The 26950-nt window shown below is 35.9% G+C and overlaps 1 protein-coding gene across 1 annotated transcript in view; it reads right to left on the minus strand.

The window, feature by feature from the left end:
- The window catches only part of Exn (Ephexin), a 265308-nt gene that overhangs the window by 88473 nt on the left and 149885 nt on the right, over positions 1–26950 (minus strand). The window lies entirely within an intron of this gene.

Consider the following 26950-nt stretch of genomic DNA (forward strand, 5'->3'; position numbering starts at 1 on the left):
AAACTGTTGAAGTGACCAAGAAAACAATACTAGGACTTTAGTATCTGACAGAATATATTGAAAGTAAGCTGGTAGTGTTAATGTTATATGAGTAATTAAGTGTCCTGAGAATCTTGCATATCTATTATATTGTATAAGAAAGTTTAAATTTCATAGTTATGTGTTAGTGCAGTATATGGTTTAGTTAAGCTACTTAAGTTTGGATAGTTAAATAGTGTGAATTAATCTTATATGTCCATGATTTATGAAGTTATGTGTTGAATGTGTATGGCGGCATGATCGTATTACCCATTATAGGATCATAGCTTAATTATTTATGATAAGCTAATGTCAGTTTGTAAATATTTAGTATAGCATTGAATTGAGTAATTTCTGATCATTCTGAGCAATAAATACAAAATGTTATATTCAGGCAATGACAATCAAGGAAAAGAAGGAGTAGCCATAGTATTCAACACAAAATATGAGGCTAATCTTCTTGAATGGCAGTCAGTCTCAAGTAGAGTCATGTGGGCAAATATGAGAATGGGGAACTGGACAATGAGACTTATTTGTGCCTATGGTCCCACAGAAGGTTCTACTAAGATAGAAGTGGAGAAATTTTTTGAGGCTTTAGAAAAAGCAACTGACACAATGAAAAAGGAAAAGTTGGTCCTTGTTGGGGATCTGAATAGCAGAGTAGGAAATGATTGTGAGATATACAAAAATATTTTGGGAAAATTTGGAGAAAAGAGCAAAGCTAATAATAATGGCAAATATCTGTTGGATTTCTGCTCAGGACATGGACTGGTTATTACTAACACCTTGTTCCAACATAAAAATGTGCACAAATTCACATGGAGAGAAGAGACTAGGAATAAGAAAAGTCTCATTGACTATGTTATTGTTGATAGTGATGTTTTCTCCCTGGTGCAGGACACAAGAGTGTACAGAGGATTTGAAATTGAAAGTGTTCACTATTTAGTCTTGAGCAGGATAAAATTGAATTTCATATTGAAAAGAATAACATGTAAGAGTGTTTTAAAGCGAATAAAAGTTGAGCAGCTCTCAGAAGTGAACTGTAGACTAAAATACACAAAGATTATTGAAGAAAAAATGAAAGAGTCTGAGAACAGGAATCAAACCTTGGAGATTCAGTGGCAAACTCTGAAGAAAACATTGATTGATTCTGCCAGAGAGGCATGTGGTGAGGTTGTGTGCAAGGATAAAAAAATCAGAACTCCCTGGTGGACACAGGAAGTTAAAGAGGCAGTGAAGGAAAAGAAGAAAGCATATCAAAAGTTCCTGGCAAATAAGTCAGCTTTTACTCTTACAGAATACAGAGACAAATGTAAGAAAGCTAAACAGTGTGTAAAACTAGCTAAACAAAAGTCATGGGAGGACTTTGGCAAGAATATAGAAAATAAATATCAAGAAGGTGAGAAAATATTCTGGAGGTTGTAGAAGAAGCTTAGGAATGGAGGAAAGAGTGCTGTAAAAGGAGTTAGAGATGATAAAGGTGACATGAAAATGAGAGAAAAAGATATCCTTGAAGTATGGAGTGAATACTTTGAAAAACTGCTAAATGAAACAAGCAGTGATGACAGCACAGTGATAAAAAACACCGACTAGGCATGCAGTCAGGAATACATATCCATACTTGAAGTAGAAAAAGCCATCAAAGGCTTGAAATGTGGAAAGGCAGCAGGAGTAGATGATATTCGACCAGAAATACTGAAGTATGGTGGTATGAAAGTCTTACAGTGGCTGCACTGCATAATTCAGAAAGCCTGGACAGAGGGACGAATTCCCGATGATTGGAGTAGAGCTCTCATAGTACCCATATATAAAAAGGGAAATAAAACTGAATGTGAGAATTACAGAGGTATTTCCCTACTGAGTGTTCCTGGCAAGATCTATGCAAGTATACTTGAGAAACAGTTGAGAAGAATTGTGGAAGAAAAGCTTGGTGAAGAACAAGCTGGATTCAGGCCAAATAGAGGCTGTCAGGATCAGATCTTCACTTTACGATAAATAGTCGAGAAAGCATGGGAATATAACAGAGATCTGTATTTAAGTTTTGTCGATTTGGAAAAGGCATATGACAAGGTGCCAAGAGAGAAGCTATTCAATACGCTACAGCTATATGGTGTCAATGGGGCATTATATCAAGCAATACTTAGTCTTTATTTGAGTTGTAAGTCAGCAGTTAGAATTGAAGTAAGTACAGGAAGATGGTTTAATGTTAAATCTGGTATGAGACAAGGATGTACATTATCCCCTCTTTTATTCATTATTTATATGGATCACATTATGAAGGAAAGTGGTATTAAACCTGACATCAAAATTGGAGATGTTAATGTCAGCTCTTTGCTTTATGCGGATGATGTTATACTTCTAAATAAATCCACTACAAGTCTGCAAGATTCTCTGACTAAATTGAATAGCTGTTGTAATAGATATGGTATGAAGGTCAGCAATAAAAAGACAAAGACAATGAAAATAGGCAGAATCATTGAAAATGTCAACTGTGTTGTGAATGGAGAACTTGTGGAACAAGTAAAACATTTCAGCTACTTAGGCACGATTTTTACTGAAGATGGTAAATTAAATATAGAAATAGACAACAGAATCAGCAAAGCTGGTATGGTGGGAAGTCAATTGAATAAATTCATATGAAATAAGAAAGAAATTAGTCGGAACACTAAATTAGCTGTATACCAGACAGTGTTCAAACCAGTTTTAACTTATGGATCTGAGAGCTGGGTCAGAAGTAAAACACTTGACCAAAGACTAGAGACCGCAGATATGAGAGTCCTGAGAAAGATTATAGGCGTGAACAGATGGAATCAATATCAATATCATATTAAAAATGAGGATGTTAGGAAAGAACTTGACATTGTCAGCATCCAGGAATGCGTTAGCAGAGCTAATCTCAGATGGTATGGTCACTTAAACAGAATGTGCGAGGAAAGATTAGCAAAACAAGTGTTCTCTGCCAGGTTGGCAGGAAAACGACCCAGAGGAAGACCAAGATATAGGTGGATTGATACGGTACAAAGTGCCTTAGAGATAGAAATATAAGATCTGATAATGTTGGAGTCTTGACAAGTAACAGACTGATTTGGAGGAAAATTGTAGATAGGAAGTTAGTAATGATGTAATTTTTTCATGTAGTACTGTCATATCCTGTACACCCCTTGAGGGTACATGGCAGGAATTTGATGATGATGATGATGATGATGATGATTGAATTGAGTAATAACTAAAATTTGAATTGTACCATGTTAAGGAATTTAATAAACCTTTTGTCCAATGATAAAACAGTTGTCTGAAATTGCTGTCCAATGCACCACTTGAAAAATTACGAACCTAATCACGTGGGAAATTAATTTGTTAAGAAACGAGATAAAGTGTCACGACTGCAACATAGTTACACTTTCTGACATATTTTAGTTCTTTCTCCTTGTTTTTGTATATGATATCTCAAACTAAATATCCCAAAAGGCGCAGCATAATACAAATATTAGGGATATTAAGGGGAGAAATAACTTAAGTATTAGTAAATTTTTTGGTGATATCTCGAGCATAGATAATAGAACATAGATGAGAGGAAATTACTAGTTAGAATAAAAATCATAAATTGGGACACAACAACACTTATTAATAATAATAACTAGTGCATTTGATAACTAAATGATTTTCTTTTAATTAATAATCTATAAAAGAAAATCAATCTTTCAGGAGCTTTTAGTGGTATGTCTGCACTCAAAATAGCCTCAAACCAGACAAATTACCATATCAAATTTTAAAACCAGACAGGTGTCACTGAGGGTAATATACTCTCAATGACCTTATTTATCAGTTTAGTTATAAAAATTTTATTTGCTCTTGAAAATGAAAACTGAATTGTAAGAAATTAAATTACAGATTAAGAGTTCAGATTAGGCATTCAATGCTTAATGTGCCTATACATACTTTTTTTTTTTTTACTTTAAAAATATATTCATTCATTTTTTACTCTCCCATTTGTTATTGTTAAATGATCCTTTTAAAAAATTGTCTTGATAGGTGGATGCATTTGAAAAATTCAAAAATTGCAGTCTTCATTTTCAAAAGGCTAGAAAGGCTGAAAATCACAATAAGAAAAATTTTGCTTTATAGACATTCATCTGGAGCCTTTCATAATTGTGCACCTCCATAGCACAATTGGAAGAACAATGGTACATTTCCCCCTTCAATTGGAAAAGGCCTAAGTTCACTTCTTGTTGTGATGAGAAGAATCATTATATGGTTTTTTTTTCAATTAAAGGTGAGTTAGCCAATCTCGTAAGGAGGTATCAAGGCTTTTTTTCCTGGAAACTCAGGTTTTTCATCCTGCATACAGACAAATTGGCCTTGAGAACACATGCAATTTACAGACAAAAAAATACTACTGGTGGTGGGCAGTAGTGTAGATGATGGTAGTGGCAGTTTGCTGTATTTGATGGATTAAGTAATGATCTGTAGAGCACAAGTCTTTGGACTCCTTGGAGGCATCATGTAATAATAATAAAAATTTCAAATTTTCATTTGGTCCCCCACAAAATATATCAAATCTCCTCTATGCTTCATATCAGTTTCATCATCATCATTCTCACCTGTTCAGGATGGATTGAGTGTTCCATGAATTTTTATGCACCTTTGGGTTCTGTCTACTACCACTCATCATTTGTTAGAATGAGGTTAAGCCTGAGTGGATCTTCATAGCTTCATGCTGTCTTCCTCTCAGTCTTCCACTACTCAGGTTAAGCCTGAGTGGATCTTCATAGCTTCATGTTATCTTCCTCTCAGTCTTCCACTACTCTGCAACCCTTCCACCAAGGACACAGGACAGTCTTTCTTGGCACATCCTGGTTATATGCCCAAACCACTGTAGCCATCTTTTGTGTAAACTATTTAAGATGTTATCAGTGTAACCAACTCTTCCCTTACTTTATCATTTGTCTTTTTTTTTTTTACCCAGTTCACTTTGTGCCACTGATTTTTCTTAAGCATTTCAATTCAAAACCTTTTAATCTGTCTTCTTGTTTGCCAGTGATTCGGCTCTCTGCTACAGTACCACCAGAAGGATCACTGAGTTGAAGAGTTTAGTCTTTAGACTATGGCTAATTTTTTTTGTTTCTACATATTTTAACTTGTTCATTGCTGACCATTATTAACTTATTCTGTGCTTTTGAGTAATGTTTATAGTTACTCCTAGGCAATCTTTCATTGCCTAGGAGTAACTATCAATTATCCAAGGAACAGGTTGAACATGACTCCCCCCACCCACAATGGGATGAGAATTTACTTGTTTCAATATTCCTGAATTTTACTATTGTCTGTGTTTTTATAGCACTTTCTGATTATATTGATTAAATATGGTTTCAACCCTTTTTAATGCAGTGTTTCTATCATACAGTTTCTGTCTATGGAATCAAAGACTTGCTTGTAGTCTACAAAGTTCACAACAAGCTTTTTCTGCTTTTCTCGAGTCAAATCTGCTAGTCTCTAAAACAAGGATTGTATCACTAGTTCCTCTCCCATCTGAATCTCATTTTTTCTTTTCCACGACTTCTTCACAATTTTTCTTTATTCAGTTTTGAGTGATTCTAATAAATATATTGTAAGCATTGCTGGAATGAGAAGAGCCCACAGTTATTGCATTTTCTTTGATCTCCTGATTTATGTATTTGGATGATTTCATCGAGTCTTCAGTCATCGGGAATTTCCTCCTTTTCTAATATTAGGTTGTATAAATAGTTCAGGTATTGTAACCTTCATTGGTCCAATGTTTAGAAATTCCAATTACATTCTATCAAAAGCATTTTAGCTCCCTTCAAGTAGTTTCAGCTTACCAGTTTTAAGCAGATGTGAAAATGTCTTCTTAGGACTACATAACCAATCTGTTCCCTGTGGTTCTGGGACAGTCATATTGGCTCCTATTAGGTCTCATACCAATATTTTTCTCCAGACAATAAAAGAATAAAAATAAATACTTTTTTTTTCATTCTTTAATTATTTAAAAATTAACTAGAATAACATAAGCAGTAAAACAGAGTTCAAACTAATTTTCACAAAAACAGATCCAGTTGGGTCAGAATTAAATGAACTTATTATTTAAGAACAGAAACTACTGGATGAGTAGATAGCATAGCCGCATTCCAACAAACAAACAATGGGTTTTGAATTCCACCATGATATGGATATTTGTGGATTTCTTTAGATCGTAAGTGAATTAGATCACCATGAGCCGAGGTTTGTGGATTATTTAATCCTCAGCCCATCCACAGTACTAATGTGCTATAGGGTTTGAAACTATGAATTGGAAAAAAATTGGAATTTGCATTAAAAACTGCAAGTTTTTAAGTACAGTTAGAGGAATTAATTAATAGTTTCATTAAACATTATTTCATAAAACCATTTTAAAAATGAGGTTATTTTTATATTCATGCTTACTAGGGAATGAAATGGCCTAAACTGTGTTTGGATTCTGCAGCAAACAAGTTTACATTTCCTCTTTTATTAGCATGCGATATGAGTGACGTTATCAGAGTTACATCATAAATCATAAAGAGAACAAACATTTCTTCTTTTTTAAAGCTGTATCCTTCTTGGATACAGCTTAAATTTTAAAGCTGTATCCTTCTTGGATACAGCTTTAAAATTATTATTTTGCAAGCCAACTGCTAGATGATATAACAGACTGAACTCAATGATAATCTTGCTATCACTATTCCCATTTAAACAACAACCATGAAAAGTTAAGCAAAGAGAAGCAAATTGCATGTGAGTAAAGATAAACCTTTCAGATCTGCTTCACAAATATACATGGTCTCAGTTACAACTTCATTCTGCAAAGACTGAATCTACTTTTTTCTAATGGAAAAAATGTGGCAGGCACTGAAGCTGGAGAAGAGTAAGGAGAAATGAAATATGGTGTTTGAAATTGAGATACCTCAAAAAAAGAAGGTAATTAATTAAGTGCCCAAAGTGAGGAAAAGGTATATGAGAAGGAAGAGGATTAGATAGTTGAATTAAGGCCAATGATGGACTGGTTAAAGCCATTAGCAGGTGTCATCATCATCATCATCAAATTCCTGACATGTACCCTCAAGGGGTGTACAGGATATGATAGTACTACATGAAAAATTTACATCATTACTAACTTCTTATCTACAATTTTCTTCCAAATCAGTCTGTTACTTGTCAAGACTCCAACATTATCGGATCTTTTATATATTAGCAGGTGTTGAAATTATAAATCAGACATGTTGAGACTTGACTAACAGATTAGGATGAGTTTACAGAAATTAGAATATTATTAGAATAAGGTTAGCATTTTCAGTAAGGACTAAAAAGAGAGGGACTTAGAGTACTGAATAAGTGTAGAAGAATTGCATCCTATCACAGTGGAAATCCAAGTAGACAATGATGACAACTGCTTTGAGGATGTATAGTTGAAGTAATTAGGATATATATGAATGACCGTCATGTAGCTTTGACATGAGAGATGCCTAGGCAGGCACGTGCTCTAGCGTAAAGATGGGATAGGTGGAACTACGAAGTAAGAGATTATGATAGGCTAAGGGGTAGCTTAGGGCATACCATGGAATGAAGTCTAGATGGAAGGAGATCAACCATGTCCAGTTTAATCCTTCCACCTTAGTTCAGGTCTAAGGGAACATTTGAAGCTATGCATGCATTTCTATAGTTAATGCTGATTGACAAATGATACACCAAAAGCATCTGAGAAATCAAATGGGCATAATGTTAATAATTTATTGCACTGATAAGACATTGCTTATGTATTAAAGAAATGTACAAAGGAACTATAATGCTGCTAAGTTGGTTATTCAATGAGTCTTGCAAAAGAGAGATTCCCTGAGGAGAGAAAGATAGTACTGGTATATAAAGGGGTATTCAGGAATAGGTGAAGGTGTTGAAGTGATTGGTTATGATAATGATGTAGCAACAGAAACAGACAGAGGAGATGCATATACAGTAGTTTTTCAGGATTTTCAAGGTATCTGATAGAATCCTAGAAAACAAACTGGTACTGAAACTGAGAGTAACTTAAGGGTTAAGGGTCACTTAAGGAACTTAGGGGTGCTGAACGGTCAAAGCTGTATAACCGAGAGGAGACCTCCATATAGCCTTTAAAGAAATGCAGAGAACTGACCAGGGTTCCCGATCTAATGTCCACTCCTCATAGTGCACCCTGTTAAGTATCTACCAGGATACTGAATGAATGAGGATAGGTTGGAAATTTGGAATTTAGCTGACCAAATTGTATTCTTATTGGTTTACACCAAAATATAAAATGATGGTACAACATGACAGAATTTCATGCCAGCTGGGGCGAAGCCCAGTTAAACAAGACACCTGTTTTTTTCGCCATGGAACCAGGGCAAACAGCAAAAAGTCAGCTACTGGAGCAAAATCTGAAAGCACACCCCAACTCAACATCACCAGAGTTAAAGATCGGTACTATTAACATAAGAAGCCTGAATGGCAAAGAAATGGAGCTAGCTAAGGAATTAGATAAGTACAAGATCGAAAAGAATAGGGGTGACTGAAACAAAAAAGACAAAATCAGGTGAGATCTTTCTGAGCAATAAATACAAAATGTTATATTCAGGCAATGACAATCAAGGAAAAGAAGGAATAGCTATAGTATTCCACACTAAATATAAGATTAATTTTCTTGAATGGCAGGCAGTCTCAAGTAGAGTGATGTGGGCAAATATCAGAAGATTCTACTAAGGAAGAAGTGGAGGAATTTTTTGAGGCTTTAGAGAAAGCAACTGACATAATGAAAAAGGAAACATTCGTCCTTGTTGGTGATCTAAATAGCAGACTAGTAAATGATTGTCAGACATACAAAAATATTTTGGGGAAATTTGGAGAAAAGAGCAAGCTAATAATAATAATGGCAAATACCTGTTGGATTTATGCTCAGGACATGGATTGGTTATTACTAACACAACGTTCCAACATAAATATGTGCACAAATTCACATGGAGAGAAGAGGCAAGAAATAAGAAAATCTCATTGATTATGTTATTGTTGATAGTGATGTTTTCTCCCTGGTGCAGGACACCTGAGTGTACAGAGAATTTGAAATTGATCACTATTTAGTCTTGAGCAGGATAAAATTAAATTTCATATTGAAAAAAAAAAAAAAAAAAAAAAAGAACACATAAGAAAGTTTGAAAGCGAATAAAAGTTGACAGATATGAACTGTAGACTAAAATACACAAACATTATTCAAGAGAAAATGAAAGAGTTTGAGAACAGGAACCAAACTTTGGAGATTCAGTGGCAGACCCTGAAGAAAACACTGACTGATTCAGCCAGAGAGGCATGTGGTGAGGTTGTCTGCAAGGATAGAAAAATCAGAACTCCATGGTGGACACAGGAAGTTAAAGAGGCAGTGAAGGAAAAGAAGAAAGTATGTCAAAGGTTCCTAGTAAATAAGTCAGCTTGTCTCTATATTCTCTAAGAGCGAATACAGAGACAAATGTAAAAAAGCTAAACACTGTGCAAAACTAGCTAAACAAAAGTCATGGGAAGACTTTGGTAAGAACATCATCATCAAATTCCTGACATGTACCCTCAAGGGGTGTACAGGATATGATAGTACTACATGAAAAATTTACATCATTACTAACTTCCTATTTACAATTTTCCTCCAAATCAGTCTGTTACTTATCAAGACTCCAACATTATCAGATCTTATATTTATATCGTCTAAGGCACTTTGTATCATATCAATCCACCTATATCATGGTCTTCCTCTGGGTCGTTTTCCTGACAACCTGGCTGAGAACACTTGTTTTGCTAATCTTTCTTCGCCCATTCTGTTTAAGTGACCATACCACCTGAAATTAGCTCTGCTAACACATTCCTGAATGCAAACAATGTCAAGTTCTTTCCTAATATCCTCGTTTTTAATATGATATTGCCACTGAGGCCATTTGTTCATGCCTATAATCTTTCTCAGGACGCTCATATCTGTGGTCTCTAGTCTTTGGTCAAGTGTTTTACTTCTGACCCAGCTCTTAGATGCATAAGTTAAAACTGGTTTGAACACTGTCTTGTATACAGCTAATTAAGTGTTCTGACTAATTTCTCTCTTATTCCATATGAATTTATTCAATTGACTTCCTACCATACCAGCTTTGTTGATTCTGTTGTCTATTTCCATATTTAATTTACCATCTTCACTAAAAATCGTGCCTAAGTTGCTGAAATATTTTATTTGTTCCACAGGTTCCCCATTCACAACACAGTTGACACTTTCAACAATTCTACCTATTTTCATTGTCTTTGTCTTTTTAATGCTGACCTTCATACTATATCTATTACAACAGTTATTCAATTCAGTCAGGGAATCTTGCAAACTTGTAGCAGATTTATTTAGAAGTATAACATCGTCAGCATAAAGCAAAGAGCTGACATTAACATCTCCAATTCTGATATCATGTGTAATACCACTTTCTTTCATAATGCGATCCATATAGATAATTAATGACAGAGGGATAATGTACATCCTTGTCTCACACCAGATTTAACATATAACCATCTTCCTGTACTTCCTTCAATTCTAACTGCAGACTTACAACTCAAATAAAGACTATATATTGCTTGATATAATGCCCCATTGACACCATATAACTGTTGTGTATTGAATAGCCTCTCTTCAACTGGAAAAGCACCTGCTCTTTACACCGCACAAAAACCTGGCACGAAAGGAAATTTAAGGAAGCCTGCGAAATCCTGATAAACCACCCAAATATCAACAACAAAGATGGCATGAAAACTCCAAGGATCTGGATGGCACACATTCAGCCTACCTAATATATAAGATCCAGCATAAGTCACGACTCTAGCCAATCCTCAGCTAGTATTAGAAACCATTCCATACCAAATGGCTGGAATGTGTACATGATGTTAATATATGTATATACATAGATACTTGTTGTTGTGCCCAATGTATTTCTACAACCAACAGATAACACTAATAATAGGACTCTAGTGGTGATGTATACATTTTTCCCCCTTTTCTCCCCCACCAGAGGTCAGGCCAACAATCGTTGTAGCGGTTGGTCAGTGTCTTTAACAAACCAGTTTGATTGTAGTGTAGCTTGTTTCCTGTGTATAGTTGTATACTCCAGAAGATGACCTTGACATAAAGGTCGAAACGTCGAATGTAGATTATAGTTATATTAAACTAAAGTTTTTATTCAAACACAGTAGTTGTCTCCATAATTTTCAAAAATGCATTTGGATCACCGTGTAAGCCTAAAAGAAAGGATTCAGATCATCCATGGAAATGATACCCACAAGTGCTGCAATCGCTATGGTAAGCTAAAGATTCATATTTCTCTCTTGATCAATTGGCTGGCCTTTTTAAAACGATGCAGAGACAATAACTTATTCCGATCTGCATCAGGCTAAAAAAGAAATTTACGTCTGCTAAGGCACTCCGTATTTATGACCGCACAGAAAAAGTAATACTTAGAGAACAGATTCAAACAGCCCGCCAAAACTTAGCTACAACAAAATCTGGTTTCAAAATTACAATCCGAACTATCGAACTATATTAATTCAGACATTCTACAAGTACTTGAAAGAATTACTGACAATTCGGCCAAATATACCCTGGAAAAGAATAAAGAAAAACTCAAGACAAAATTCCACAGTTTGAAACAAAATAATGAAACATTTTTTGTTTCATTATTTTGCAATTTTTGAAACAAAAATTGCAAAATATGGCAGCCAATCACTGGAATCCATCCAATCAGAGGACTTCCTCCCCGATAAACACCAACAATGAACAACAAACAAGGGAGACAAGGAGCGATCAACCACCGACAAGCAAGAACCATGTGATTAACCTATCAAGCAACACCCTGAACAACGGCGAACTTACGCTACCGAATAAAAAACTGAACTATGCAATAGCACCTAAAAAGGTAAACAAATTGGATTTTATCTACCACATTGAAAGAGGCATCAGGTCCCTATCCCTACCTAACAATATAGCAGATAAAATACGACTAGAAACTAGTAATGTCCTGAACACTAAGAAAACCATACCGAACAACCTCACAAAAACAGAATTAGCAGCAATTAAATCATTAAAAGCCAAACAAAACATAATAATAATGAAAGCGGATAAAGGCAATGCCACTGTTGTCCTTGACAGGTCAACATACGTACTTCAAATGAATCAACTAGTAGCCGATAATAACACACATAAAATGGTAAATTATAACCCAACAAAAAGGATAAAGGATAAAACAGAGAAACTACTCGAGTCCGTCACTTCTTGGCCACCAGACACGGTTAAAAAACTCAAACCCAACTATGCCCCCCCACAGAATATATGGGGTTCTGAAAATACACAAAGTGTGCCCCTTGGACCAATCGTGGAAGGAATAGACAGTCCCAATTACCACTTAGCCAAGAAATTAGCAGCAACACTAAAGGAGTTGATAGGTCATTCCCGCTCCTACATAAAAAACACACAACACTTTATAATCAAATTTAAAACATAACACTTGACAAACACGACTTATTAGTCAGTTTCGACGTTTCTGCCCTTTTCACCAATGTTCCCATCAATGACACAATTCTCCTACTACAGAACAAATTTCCGCCCGACATTACAGCCCTCTTTGCCCAGGTACTACAGTCAGGTTACTTCATGTGGCAAAATAAATTCTACCTACAAAAAGAAGGTACAGCCATGGGCTCACCACTATCCCCCCCAATCGCCAACTTCTACATGGAAACATTTGAGCAAAGGGCTCTTGATTCCGCCACGCTAAGACCGACAGCCTGGCTTAGATACGTTGATGATGTGTTTGTGATCTGGCCGCACGGGCAACAAACGCTAAACACATTCCTTGACATAAAGGTCGAAACGTCGAATGTAGATTTTAGTTATATTAAACTAAAGTTTTTATTCAAACACGGTAGTTGTCTCCATAATTTTCAGAAATGCATTCGATCACCATGTAAGCCTAAAAGAAAGGAATAGCTTCTCTGTTGGCACCTTGTCATATGCCTTTTCCAGATCGACAAAACTTAAATACAGATCTTTGTTATATTCCCATGCTTTCTCAACTATTTGTCGTAAAGTGAAGATCTGATCCTGACAGCCTCTATTTGGCCTGAATCCAGCTTGTTCTTCAACAAGCTTTTCTTCCACTATTCTTGTCAACCGTTTCTCAAGTATACTTGCATAGATCTTGCCAGGAACACTCAGTAGGGAAATACCCCTGTAATTCTCACATTCAGTTTTATTTCCCTTTTTATATATGGGTACTATCAGAGCTCTACTCCAATCATTGGGAATTCGTCCCTCTGTCCAGTCTTTCTGAACTATGTAGTGCAGCCACTGTAAGACTTTTATACCACAACACTTAAACATTTCTGGTCGAATATCATCTACTCCTGCTTCCTTTCCACATTTCAAGCCTTTGATGGCTTTTTCTACTTCAAGTATGGATGTGTATTCCTGACTGCATGCCTGTTGAGTGTTTTTTAACACTATGCTATCACTGCTTGTTTCATTTAGCAATTTTTCAAAGTAATTACTCCATACTTCAAGGATATCTTTTTCTCCTGTTTTCATATCACCTTCATCATTCCTAACTCCTTTTACAGCACTCTTTCCTCCATTTCTAAGCTTCTTCAACAACCTCCAGAATATCTTACCACCTTCTTGATATTTATTTTCTATGTTCATGCCAAAGTCCTCCCATGACTTTTGTTTAGCTAGTTTTACACAGTGTTTAGCTTTGTTACATTTGTCTCTGTATTCTCTAAGAGCAAAAGCTGACTTATTTGCCAGGAACTTTTACTTCCTGTGTCAAGAAGTTAAAGTCATTTCCTACTCTACACCATGGAGTTCTGATTTTTCTATCCTTGCAACCTCACCACATGCCTCTCTGGCTGAATCAATCAGGGTTTTCTTCAAGGCTTGCCACAGAATCTCCAAGGTTTGGTTCCTGTTCTCAAACTCTTTCATTTTTTCTTCAATAATCTTTGTGTATTTTAGTCTACAGTTCACATCTGAGAGCTGCATAACTTTCATTCGTTTTAAAACTTTCTCACACGTTATTCTTTTCAATATGAAATTAAATTTTATCCTGCTCAAGATTAAATAGTGATCACTTCCGATTTCAAATCCTCTGTACACTCTAGTGTCCTGCACCAGGGAGAAAACATCACTATCAACAGTAACATAGTCAATGAGATTTTTCTTATTCCTTGCTTCTTCTCTCCATGTGAATGTGCACATTTTTATGTTGGAACATTGTGTTAGTAATAACCAGTCCATGTCCTGAACAGAAATCCAACAGATATTTGCCATTATTAAATAGCTTTGCTCTTTTCTCCAAATTTTCCCAAAATATTTGGTATCCGGAGAGTTCATCGAAAAGCAGTTTACCGAAAGACAATTCATCGAAGGCAATTCATCGAACAACAATTCATCGAAAAAGCAATTCACCGAATAAACAATTCATCGAAAATCAGTTTATCGAACAACAATTAATCGAAAAAGCAATTCATCGAAAGACAATTCCCCGAAAAAGCAATTCACCGATGAGCAGTTAATCGAAAAGACAGTTCATCGAAACGCAATTGATCGAAAAACAACAATTCATCGAAAAATCACAATTCATCGAAAATACAGTTCACCGAAAAATGAATTATAAGGCATGTGGGGGCGAAGATGTGTGTGCAATTTTTTTTTTTTTTTTGTTTGTTTCGGATTATTTTGAGAGGTATATATCTTTTTATTATCCTACTATTTATAACTACTATTTATCCTACTTCGTTCGGAAAGCGATTTTTTTGGCGGGGCATACTGGTTGCAGTGAATGATATCCACTGAGGCGGGTATAGTTCAGATGTCAAAAGAACATTTCATAAAGGGATTTCATCCTCGTGAAAATTTTTAGCTCACATTCTAACCGTTGATGAAACATGGCTTCGTCACTGTGACCCAGAGAACAAACAACAGTCAATGGAGTGGAGACACCAAGATTCTCCATGGCCAAAGAAGTTTCGAACCAAACAGTCAGTAGCGAAAGTTCTTGCCATTGTCTTTTAGGATATGAATGGTGTAATCCTTACCTTACCTCAAGAAAAGTGAAACTGTTACAGCAGCTCTGAAGAAATTGAAGGAGGTACTGAAGGAAAATCGTTCGAGGAAGTAAGCAGAGGCGTGTTGCTTTTGCAGGACAATGCACCTGCTTATGAAATCCAACAGACAATATACGACTTGGGATTTCAATATCTACCTCAAACATATATTCACCAGGACTGGCCCCAGGGCCAGCCTTAGAAATTTTGTCGCCACGTGCAGTAGCATATTTTTCCGCCCCTTCCCCTTAAAAAAAACTCTTTTAATGACGTCTTAAAAGCCATGATATTAATCTAGGATTCAACATCTCTGATCATAAATTCTAAATAGCAGCATTTAGAATTTATAGCATCCTACGTTTATCAAGGATGTCAAGCGCCTTTATCAGGGCGTTTAACCTGAAGGTGAGTTAGCCTGTCTCATACGAGGGTGGAAGGCTTTTCCTCTCTGAAACGTGTTTTTTTTTCTTGCCGAAAAACAAGCGAACCGAATTGGAAAAACACGCAGGGATTTAAGGCCAGTTGCTTCTTCCTTAATTCAAAACAACTCAACCCGATCCAATTTCCTTTAGCACTGTGTTTTCTGTGATCTGCCGACCACTGGCATCCTTCAAAAGTCGAATAAGACTTCCAACCGCTGCTCATCTAAATATAACACCAAATGAGTATGCTTCTAAAAGGTTTACAGGTTTGTTTTTTAAGACTCTTTATTCATCATTCCTTATTTTATTATTTTCCTTTCTTAGAGAATATTTTAATCTTTTAATTTTTTTTTAACAAACTGCACCGATCACCTCCTCAAAACCCAGAAATATACCCATGCATATACTCATTAGTATTCTTAGCCTATTCCTTCCCTTATTAACTGCAATTACTTGCTTTCGAGGTTATTCGGGAGATAAGTGCACGTGTCACTCCTGTCGTCGAGGGATAACAGAAACAGGAATAAATAAGTAAATAAAAAACATGATTGAAAAATCTTCAGGAATGAATTTTTTTCAAGTTTTCCAATATTTTTACTCTGAATTCCTGTATATTTTTTTATTATATTGTGAAAAATATTTACATGAAAGAATCAATTTATTATTATTAGTAGTAATAGTAGTAGTAGTAGTGATATTAATGATTAATGCTACTTTCCCTCATCCTCCTCAATATAATGATTGTTGGTATAGCAATGCAGCTTTACTAAGGAATAATTACAGAACAATATGGATTCGTATTGTCTTTCTTGTCCGATTTGCCTATTTCCAGGAGGAAAAGCCTAGTCATCTCAGTATTAGGCCTACTAACTTACGTTCAGTAAATTTATTTATTTATTACATTTATTAATGAAAAAATTTTATTTGGGTTCCGTATTTGAATCTTTTACAAAAAAATGTCGAACCCTTCCAGTTTTCAGTTCAGCTATATTCGGGGAGACAAAAAAAAATGTCGAAATTATGAATTACAATAACTCGCTGACTTAGCAGAAGTTTTCAGTACAAGAAGCTGAATGCACGGTTCAGTTTTAGTTCGTAATGGATCACTTGTATCATGACATTTCCGTAAAGAAGTTCCTAAATGATATTATCAATTTCGCTCTGGCTGGATGAAATTTAATGAAATTTTTAATTTCAATCGACTAGACTTATTGTGACCAAATTTGGTAGAACGAATTTCTTAGCCTATTCTTCCCCTTATTAACTGCAATTACATGTTTTCGAGGTTATTCGAGAGATAAGTGCATGTGGTACTCCTGTCTTCCCTACAGATAAATCGCTAACTGTACAATGAAGCAGGATGTACACTTACATTAAATGTTATAAAATGCAAGAAAATAATTATTACGTTTTAATGCCCACTTCCATATGTTGTCTGTATCATGGGTAACGTACCGCATTGTTACTGAACATTTTCTAAACAATAGTTTGCAAGAAAAATGACTTTTCGATGAATTATGAAAGAATTCATCGAATAATTTTAGGTGAATTGTTTTTTCGATGAATTGCATTTTCGACGAATTGTCGTTCGATGAATTGTCTTTCGAGGAATTGGTCATTCGATGAATTGCCTTTTCGACGAATTGACATTCGTTAAATTGTCGTTCGGCGAACTGTTTATTCGGAAAATTGCTTTTTCGATGAATTGCTGTTCGATGAATTGCATTCGATGAATTGTCTTTCGATTAATTGTTTTTCGATGAATTTGCCTGTAACCAAATATTTTTGTATGTCTGACAATCATTTCCTACTCTGCTATTTAGATCCCCAACAAGGACCAACTTTTCTTTTTTCATTGTGTCAGTTGCTTTTTCTAAAGCATCAAAAAATTCCTCTACTTCTACCTTAGTAGGACCTTCTGTGGGACCATAGGCACAAATAAGTCTCATTGTCCAATTCTCCATTCTGATATTAGCCCACATCACTCTACTTGAGGATGCCTGCCATTCAAGAAGATTAGCCTCATATTTTGTGTTGAATACCATGGCTACTCCTTCTTTTCCTTGATTGTCATTTCCTGAATATAACATTTTGTATTTATTGCTCAGAAAGATCTCACCAGTTTTTGTCTTGTTTTTTTTTCAGTCACCCCTATTATGTTGATCTTGTACATATCTAATTCCTTAGCTAGCTCCATTTCTTTGCCATTCAGGCTTCTTATGTTAATAGTACCGATCTTTAACTCTGGTGATGTTGAGTTGGGGTGTGCTTTCAGATTTGCTCCAGTAGCTGACTTTTTGCTGTTTGCCCTGGTTCCCTTGCGAAAACAACGGGGGTCTTGTTTAACCGAGTGGAGCCCCAGCCGGCATGAAATTTTGTCAGGTTGTACCATCAATTTGTATATTGGTTTAAGCCAATAAGAATACAATTTGGTCGGCTAAATTCCAAATTGCCAGCCCATCCTCATTCATTCAGTATCCAGGTAGATACCCAACAGGGTGCACCACAGGAAGGTGAGGATTGCACATTAGATCAGAAGCTCTGGTCTGTTCTCCGCATTCCTTTAAAGGTAATGTAGAGGTCTCCTGTCAGTTATACAGCTTTGACCCTTAAGTACCCTATGGTAAGAGCATAGAAAATAAATATCAAGAATTTGGCAAGATATTCTGGAGGTTGTTGAAGAAGCTCAGAAATGGAAGAAAGAGTGCTGTAAAAGGAATTAGAGATTATAAAGGTGACATGAAAACTGGAGAAAAAGATATCCTTGAAGTATGGAGTAATTACTTTAAAAAATTGCTAAATGAAATGTAAAGATTTTTTCACAAAGACTTGCGAATTCTCTTTAAACTGTTCTCTTTAAATTCTCCCTCTGACCTATCTAACTAAAAGTGCCCCTCATGGTGCCAAGTTGTCCCGATGGGCTTTAGCCCTACAACGTTATAATCTGACCGTTACATATAGAAAGGGTAGTCGTCTTGGTAACGCTGATGCCCTTTCCAGATTAAAAACTGATATAATTAATTAATGTTATTGGCTTGTTTCTTAATAATGATTATATATTTTCTTGATGTTTAGTTAATGATAATTATATAGTTTTTTTTTTTGTGTGTGTGGGAGCTGCATCGCACCATAAAGCTCTCACCTCATTTCTTGTATTTTAGAGTCAATTATTCGCCTGAGTTTTTTTTTTTTAGATGCAACATCGACACTCCTGTGACGGATGTGCTTCCCCCAAAGGGAGTTGTAAAGATTTTTGTCACAAAGACTTGCGAATTCTCTTTAAACTGTGTACTGTGGCGAGGAGGCGCTGCAGTCGTGACAGAAACAGATGACGCTTGGGACTTCATTAGCAAAGTTTCCGCTGTGTGTGGTATCCATTTTTTTTAAATGTGCCCGAAGTGAAAGAATAAGTACAACATTAGTGTTTGAAAGCAAATTATGTTTTTGTAGTTTCAAGAATCTTGTAAAGCAAGTTTGTGTCAAGTTTTTCAGAAATAAATAACATCACTAGAGTTACATCAGTGAAATGCGTATGAATGTGTTCTAAAAGTATACGTATAAGCGAGCATTCATTCTGCATAATGATCAAGACTTTCACCAGCTTTACCACTCATCACAAGTCCGAGTTTTACTTGAAACAAGCAGTGATATCACAGTAGTAAAAAAACAGTCAACAGGCATACAGTCAGGTATAAATATCCATACTTGAAGTAGAAAAAGCCATCAAAGGCTTGAAATGTGGAAAGGCAGCAGGAATAGATGATATTAGACCAGAAATGTTGAAGTATGGAGGTATAAAGGTATTACAGAGGGTGCACTGCATAATTCAGAAGGCCTGGACAGAGGGGCAAATTCCGGATGATTGGAGTAGAGCTCTCTTAGTATCCATGTATAAAAGGGTAAATAAAACTGAATGTGAGAATTACAGATATTTCTCTATTGAGTATTCCTGGTAATTTTTACGCAAGTATACTTGAAAAACGGATAAAAAGGTTGTGGAAGGGAAAGTTGTTGAAAATCAAGCTGGATTCAGGCCAAATAGAGGCTGTCGGAATCAGATCTTCACTTTAAGAGAAATAGTTGAGAAATGAGGTGAACATAACAAAGATCTGTATTTAAGTTTTTGTAGATCTGGAAAAGGCATATGACAAGGTGCCAAGAGAGAAGCTATTCAATGTGCAACCTCGATTTATCATTAAGGATGTACATTATCTCCTCGGTTATTCATTATTTATATGGATTACATTATAAAGGAAAGTAGTATTAAATCTGATATCAAAATTGGAGCTGTTAATCTCAGCTCTTTAATTGATGCGGATAACGTTATACTTCTAAATAAATCTACTACAAGTCTGCAAGATCCCTGACTAAATTAAATAACTGTTTTAAGAGATATGTTATGAAGGTCAGCAATAACAAGACAAAGACAATGAAAATAGGGGGAAGTATTTAAAATATCAATTGCATTGTGAATGGAGAGCCAAAAAACAAGTAAAACATTTCAGCTCTTAGGCACAATTTTTAGTGAAGATGGTAAATTAAAATAGACAACAGAATCAACAAAGCTGGAATGGTAGGAAGTCAACTGAATAAATTTATATGGAATAAGAGAGAAATTAGTGAAAACACTAAATTAGTTGTATACAAGACAGTGTCCAAACCAATTTTAACTTATGGATCTGAGAACTGGGTTAGAAATAAAACACTTAACCAAAGATTAGATACTATAGATATGAGAGAAAGATTAGCGGCATGAACAGGTGTCATCAGTGACAACATCATATTAAAAACAGGGGCATTAGGAAAGAACTTGACATTGTCAGCATCCAGGAATGTGTTAGCAGAGCTAATCTCAGGTGGTATGGTCACTTAAACAGAATGGGCGAAGAAAGATTAGCAAAACAAGTTTTCTCGGCCAGGTTGGCAGGAAAAAGACCCAGAGGAAGACTAAAATATATGTGAATTGATACGGTAAAAGTTCCTTAGAAGATAGAAATATAAGATCTGATAATGTTGAAGTCTTGACAGGTAACACTCTGATTTGGAGGAAAATTTTAATAGGAAGTTAGTAATGATGTAAATTTTTCATGTAGTACTATCATATCTTGTACACTCCTTGAGGATACATGTAAGGAATTTGATGATGATGACTGAGAGGAACAGGAATAAATAGTAGCATGTCAAACTACTTTCCAGAGGTGTGTGACAATTGATTCTTTTCTTAAATTTCTGCTTAATTCAAAGGTTGACTATTTGAATAGGCTGATTTGGTGGCAGAAAAATGGCAATATCACTTAAATGCTGCAAGGTGTAAAGTTCTGCACTCCAGGCAATAGAGCATAGTGCAATGTACTATGCTGGGAATGGGAGCCAGGAAGCTGATGAGGATAATGGAAATAAGGATTGAAATTTAACGACACATTACAACCGTTGTGAAATCACTCGCAGGATTTCTGTGATATAGAGAAGGATGCTAACAAGTCAGAATAAGAATATGAATGTGTGCTGTTGCATAAGGCATTGCTAGTCTGCATTTAGACTGGGGGGGGGGGTGCATAGTTCACAGGGGCTAGAAGTGAGACATTAAGATTGCAAGGAAGATACTGCAAAGGACAGTGGATGAAACTGCCATTTGCAGTTTCATCCACTGCCTTTCACCCACTGATGCAAATGTCATCTCTGTAATATACATAAAATCAGTGGAATACGTGAATGTGATAGGTAAATAGAATGCATTGTAGGGTGAATAGTGAGTACAATGGCATAGGAGTTTTAGTAAAGTATTATAGGTATTGATGTGTGAAGAATGGAAGTATCTCCCCCATGATAAATGTAGTTACTTCATGCAGGCTCAATAATAAAACTGAAAGGCATCATGAAAGAATAGTAATATATAGCACTAAGGACATTCAAATAAAAATGATACAAAGTTTCAAGAAAATTACATATAAATTTTGAACAATAGTAGTATTGTGTGATTATGTTCATATGGCTTTCCAAGGTTATGTTCTGAAACAGACAAAGTCAATTAGATTGTATCAGTAAAAGTATGTTTATATCTATGAGACTTTCAATCATCACAAAAATAATCAAGGCTGTGAAAAATTAAAATAATTTTGAAAATTTTAACATTTCATAAAATTACAAGTGGAAAACATTATTTAATGAAGCACTTGTTCCATGCTCTTGAAACTCTCTCTCTGCATACAGTTTAATCCCTCTATGATACCAGGCATGGTCCTTTGAGGTAAGAGCTTTTATAACTTAGTCAACTTCCTGTATTAAAGAATTTTCCATCCAGAAAGCAAATATTGATAATAGAACACCCGATAACTCATTGTATCAGCCTGGAGCTACACAGGGAAGCTACACCTTGAGATTTGTTATCTGAATAAGAATAATGGCTTTAATAAATTTAGTTTGTTTTAGTTGGGGTGCTTAAGGGTCAAAGCTGTATAACTGAGAGGAGACCTCCACACAGCCTTTAAAGGAATGCGGAGAACCGACCAGAGCTTCTGACCTAATGTCCAATCCTCACCTTCTCGTGGTGCGCCCTGTTGGGTATCTACTTTGATACTGAACGAACGAGGATGGGCTGGCAATTTGGGATTTAGCCGACCAAATTGTATTCTTATTGGTTAAATCAAAATAAAAAATGATGGTACAACATGACAAAATTTCATGCCGGCTGGGGCGTCGCCCGGTTAAACAAGGCCCCCGTTGTTTTCGCCAGGGAACCAGGGCGAACAGCGAAAAGTCAGCTACTGGAACAAATCTGAAAACAAACCCCAATTCAACATCACCAGTGTTAAAGATCGGTACTATCAATGTAAGAAGCCTGAATGGCAAAGAAATGGAGCTAGCTGAGGAATTAGATAAGTACCAGATCGACATAATAGGGGTGACTGAAACAAAAAAGACCAAAACTGGTGAGATCTTTCTGAGCAATAAATACAAAATGTTATATTCAGGCAATGACAATCAAGGAAAAGAAGGAGTAGCCATAGTATTCAACACAAAATATGAGGCTAATCTTCTTGAATGGCAGTCAGTCTCAAGTAGAGTAAGGTGGGCAAATATGAGAATGGGGAACTGGACAATGAGACTTATTTGTGCCTATGGTCCCACAGAAGGTTCTACTAAGCTAGAAGTGGTGGAATTTTTTGATGCTCTAAAAAAAGCAACCGACACAATGAAAAAGGAAAAGTTGGTCCTTGTTGGGGATCTAAATAGCAGAGTAGGAAATGATTGTCAGATATACAAATATATTTTGGGAAAATTTGGAGAAAAGAGCAAAGCTAATAATAATGGCAAATATCTGTTGGATTTCTGCTCAGGACATGGACTGGTTATTACTAACACCATGTTCCAACATAAAAATGTGCACAAATTCACATGGAGAGAAGACGCTAGGAATAAGAAAAGTCTCACTGACTATGTTATTGTTGATAGTGATGTTTTCTCCCTGGTGCAGGACACCAGAGTGTACAGAGGATTTGAAATTGGAAGTGATCACTATTTAGTCTTAAGCAGGATAAAATTGAATTTCATATTGAAAAGAATAACATGTAAGAAAGTTTTAAAGCGAATAAAAGTTGAGCAGCTCTCAGATGTGAACTGTAGACTAAAATACAGAAAGATTATTGAAAAGAAAATGAAACAGTTTGAGAACAGGAATCAAACCTTGGAGATTCAGTGGTAAACTCTGAAGAAAACATTGATTGATTCTGCCAGAGAGGCATGTGGTGAGGTTGTGTGCAAAGATAAAAAAATAAAAACTCCCTGATGGACACAGGAAGTTAAAGAGGCAGTGAAGGAAAAGAAGAAAGCAAATCAAAAGTTCCTGGCAAATAAGTCAGCTTTTACTCTTACAGAATACAGAGACAAATGTAAGAATGCTAAACAGTGTGTAAAAATAGCTAAACAAAAGTCATGGGAGGACTTTGGCAAGAATATAGAAAATAAATATCAAGAAGGTGGCAAAATATTCTGGAGGTTGCTGAAGAAGCTTAGGAATGGAGGAAAGAGTGCTGTAAAAGGAGTTAGAGATGATAAAGGTGACATGAAAATGAGAGAAAAAGATATCCTTGAAGTATGGAGTAATTACTTTGAAAAACTGCTAAATGAAACAAGCAGTGATGACAGCACAGTGATAAAAAACACTGACCAGGCATGCAGTCAGGAATACATATCCATACTTGAAGTAGAAAAAGCCATCAAAGGCTTGAAATGTGGAAAGGCAGCAGGAGTAGATGATATTCGACCAGAAATGCTGAAGTATGGTGGTATAAAAGTCTTACAGTGGCTGCACTGCATAGTTCAGAAAGCCTGGACTGAGGGACGAATTCCCGATGATTGGAGTAGAGCTCTCATAGTACCCATATATAAAAAGGGAAATAAAACTGCATGTGAGAATTACAGAGGTATTTCCCTACTGAGTGTTCCTAGCAAGATCTATGCAAGTATACTTGAGAAACGGTTGAGAAGAATTGTGGAAGGAAAGTTTGGTGAAGAACAAGCTGGATTCAGGCCAAATAGAGGCTGTCAGGATCAGATCTTCACTTTACGACAAATAGTCGAGAAAGCATGGGAATATAACAAAGATCTGTATTTAAGTTTTGTCGATTTGGAAAAGGCATATGACAAGGTGCCAAGAGAGAAGCTATTCAATACGCTGCAGTTATATGGTGTCGATGGGGCATTATATCAAGCAATACTTAGTCTTTATTTGAGTTGTAAGTCAGCAGTTAGAATTGAAGGAAGTACAGGAAGATGTTTTAATGTTCAATCTGGTGTGAGACAAGGATGTACATTATCCCCTCTGTTATTCATTATCTATATGGATCACATTATGAAGGAAAGTGGTATTAAACCTGATATCAAAATTGGAGATGTTAATGTCAGCTCTTTGCTTTATGCGGATGATGTTATACTTCTAAATAAATCCGCTACAAGTCTGCAAGATTCTCTGACTAAATTGAATAGCTGTTGTAATAGATATGGTATGAAGGTCAGCAATAAAAAGACAAAAACAATGAAAATAGGCAGAATCATTGAAAATGTCAACTGTGTTGTGAATGGAGAACCTGTTGAACAAGTAAAACATTTCAGTTACTTAGGTATGATTTTTACTGAAGATGGTAAATTAAATATAGAAATCGACAACAGAATCAGCAAAGCTGGTATGGTGGGAAGTCAATTGAATAAATTCATATGGAATAAGAGAGAAATTAGTCGGAATACTAAATTAGTATACAAGACAGTGTTCAAACCCGTTTTAACTTATGGATCCGAGAGCTGGGTCAGAAGTAAAACACTTGACCAAAGACTAGAGACTGCAGATATGAGAGTCCCGAGAAAGATCAGTGGCGTGAACAGATGGCATCAATGGCAATATCATATTAAAAATGAGGATATTAGGAAAGAACTTGACATTGTCAGCATCCAGGAATGTGTTAGCAGAGCTAATCTCAGGTGGTATGGTCACTTAAATAGAATGGGAGAGGAAAGATTAGCAAAACAAGTGTTCTCTGCCAAGTTGGCAGGAAAACGACCCAGAGGAAGACCAAGATATAGGTGGATTGATACGGTACAAAGTGCCTTAGACGATAGAAATATAAGATCTGATAATGTTGGAGTCTTGACAAGTAACAGACTGATTTGGAGGAAAATTGTAGATAGGAAGTTAGTAATGATGTAAATTTTTCATGTAGTACTGTCATATCCTGTACACCCCTTGAGGGTACATGGCAGGAATTTGATGATGATGATGATGATAAATTTAGTTTAATCCTTTATCTAAGTGTAAGCAAACAAAGTCTGCACCTGAAGTATCTTCAGGACTGAGGCAACTCGTGATAAAGGTGGACCAAGCTCTCATCACTTGTTTTAGTATCTCCCACAATGCAAAGTACATCTCCTTGAGAACATGTATAATGCTATTACTAATTATATGAAGAGCCAAAGGCTTCAATTTGGCGACATAACTTATTTAAGTTAAAGGGATATTACATCCTATATTGTTTCTTAGCCGAATAAGAAACTCAAAGAGTTTCATGCCGAATAAGAAACTCAAAGAGTTTCATGCCGAATATAGAAACTATATAAAGTTCAGCGATTCCAAGCGTAAGCAAATACCTGGATACTGCAGCAACTGACCCTTTAGGTAGTGCAAGCTGAGGAACTCATATCAAAGGTGGTGCAAGCTCCGATCACTATTCTTGATATTTACCCATAATGTGAACTTAGCTCCTAGGAGCTAATTATTATTGTTTTATTATTGTTCAATATTGAACAATAATACAGCTCCTAGGAGCTAAGTTCACATTATGGGTAAATATCAAGAATAGTGATCGGAGCTTGCACCACCTTTGATATGAGTTCCTCAGCTTGCACTACCTAAAGGGTCAGTTGCTGCAGTATCCAGGTATTTGCTTACGCTTGGAATCGCCGAACTTTATATAGTTTCTATATTCAGCATGAAACTCTTTGAGTTTCTTATTCGGCTAAGAAACAATATAGGATGTAATATCCCTTTAACTTAAAAAAATGTATAATGCTATGCATTAAGAGAAGGGCCTGAAGTATCTTCAGGACAAGTATCACCATCTCCGGGTATGGCTCCTGCTGACGAGACCTCAATAAAGGTCAAAACTGGTTTGGGTAGTGGTCCTTACCTTAATGCATAGTGTTATACATGTCTACAAGGAGATGTGCTTTGCATTCTGGGAGATACTAAGAAAAGTAATGAGATCTTGGTCCACCTTTACCACGAGTTGCCTCAGTCCTGAAGATACTTCAGGTGCAAACTTTGTTTGTTTACACTTGGATAAAGGATTAAACTAAATTTATTATGGTCTAACCAAGTGGGGAAAAACTTCCAACACTAAGAATAATAGCTTGTTGGAAGAGCAACTGTTTCAAATGAACCAGTGCTGAAAAGTTCATGTAGCACTTACTCTAGTTTTTGAAAACATATGTTGGAAGTAATCGTATATTCTTCTGGAAGATCAAAATGGACAGTAAAAACTCCTCCAAGTCCCATATAACTTTTGTCAAACTAACCTCTTACTGCACCCAGAATACTGCTCTATCTGACCCATCCAATTATTTTTAAGAGTGCAGAGTTAGATTTCCTCTTATGATATGCAAAAATTCATCTGGCGCAACATACAATAATGCTGAACATATCCTTGGGCCAAATTAGTGATAAACATTTTGATGAAAAATGCCATCCTTAAAAGCTGATGAAGGAGACAATGCACAACTCTTCAGATGGAATGGATTCATCAGGTGACACTGTGATAAAGTGAAGTGAACATTCGCAAACCATGTGATTCAAGCTATTCAATGAATGATAAAAT

Source organism: Typopeltis vanoorti, chromosome 2 (genome assembly GCF_054136105.1).
Source record: "Typopeltis vanoorti isolate ZY-2024b chromosome 2, IOZ_Tvanoo_1.0, whole genome shotgun sequence".
In the NCBI taxonomy this organism is placed as follows: domain Eukaryota; kingdom Metazoa; phylum Arthropoda; class Arachnida; order Uropygi; family Thelyphonidae; genus Typopeltis; species Typopeltis vanoorti.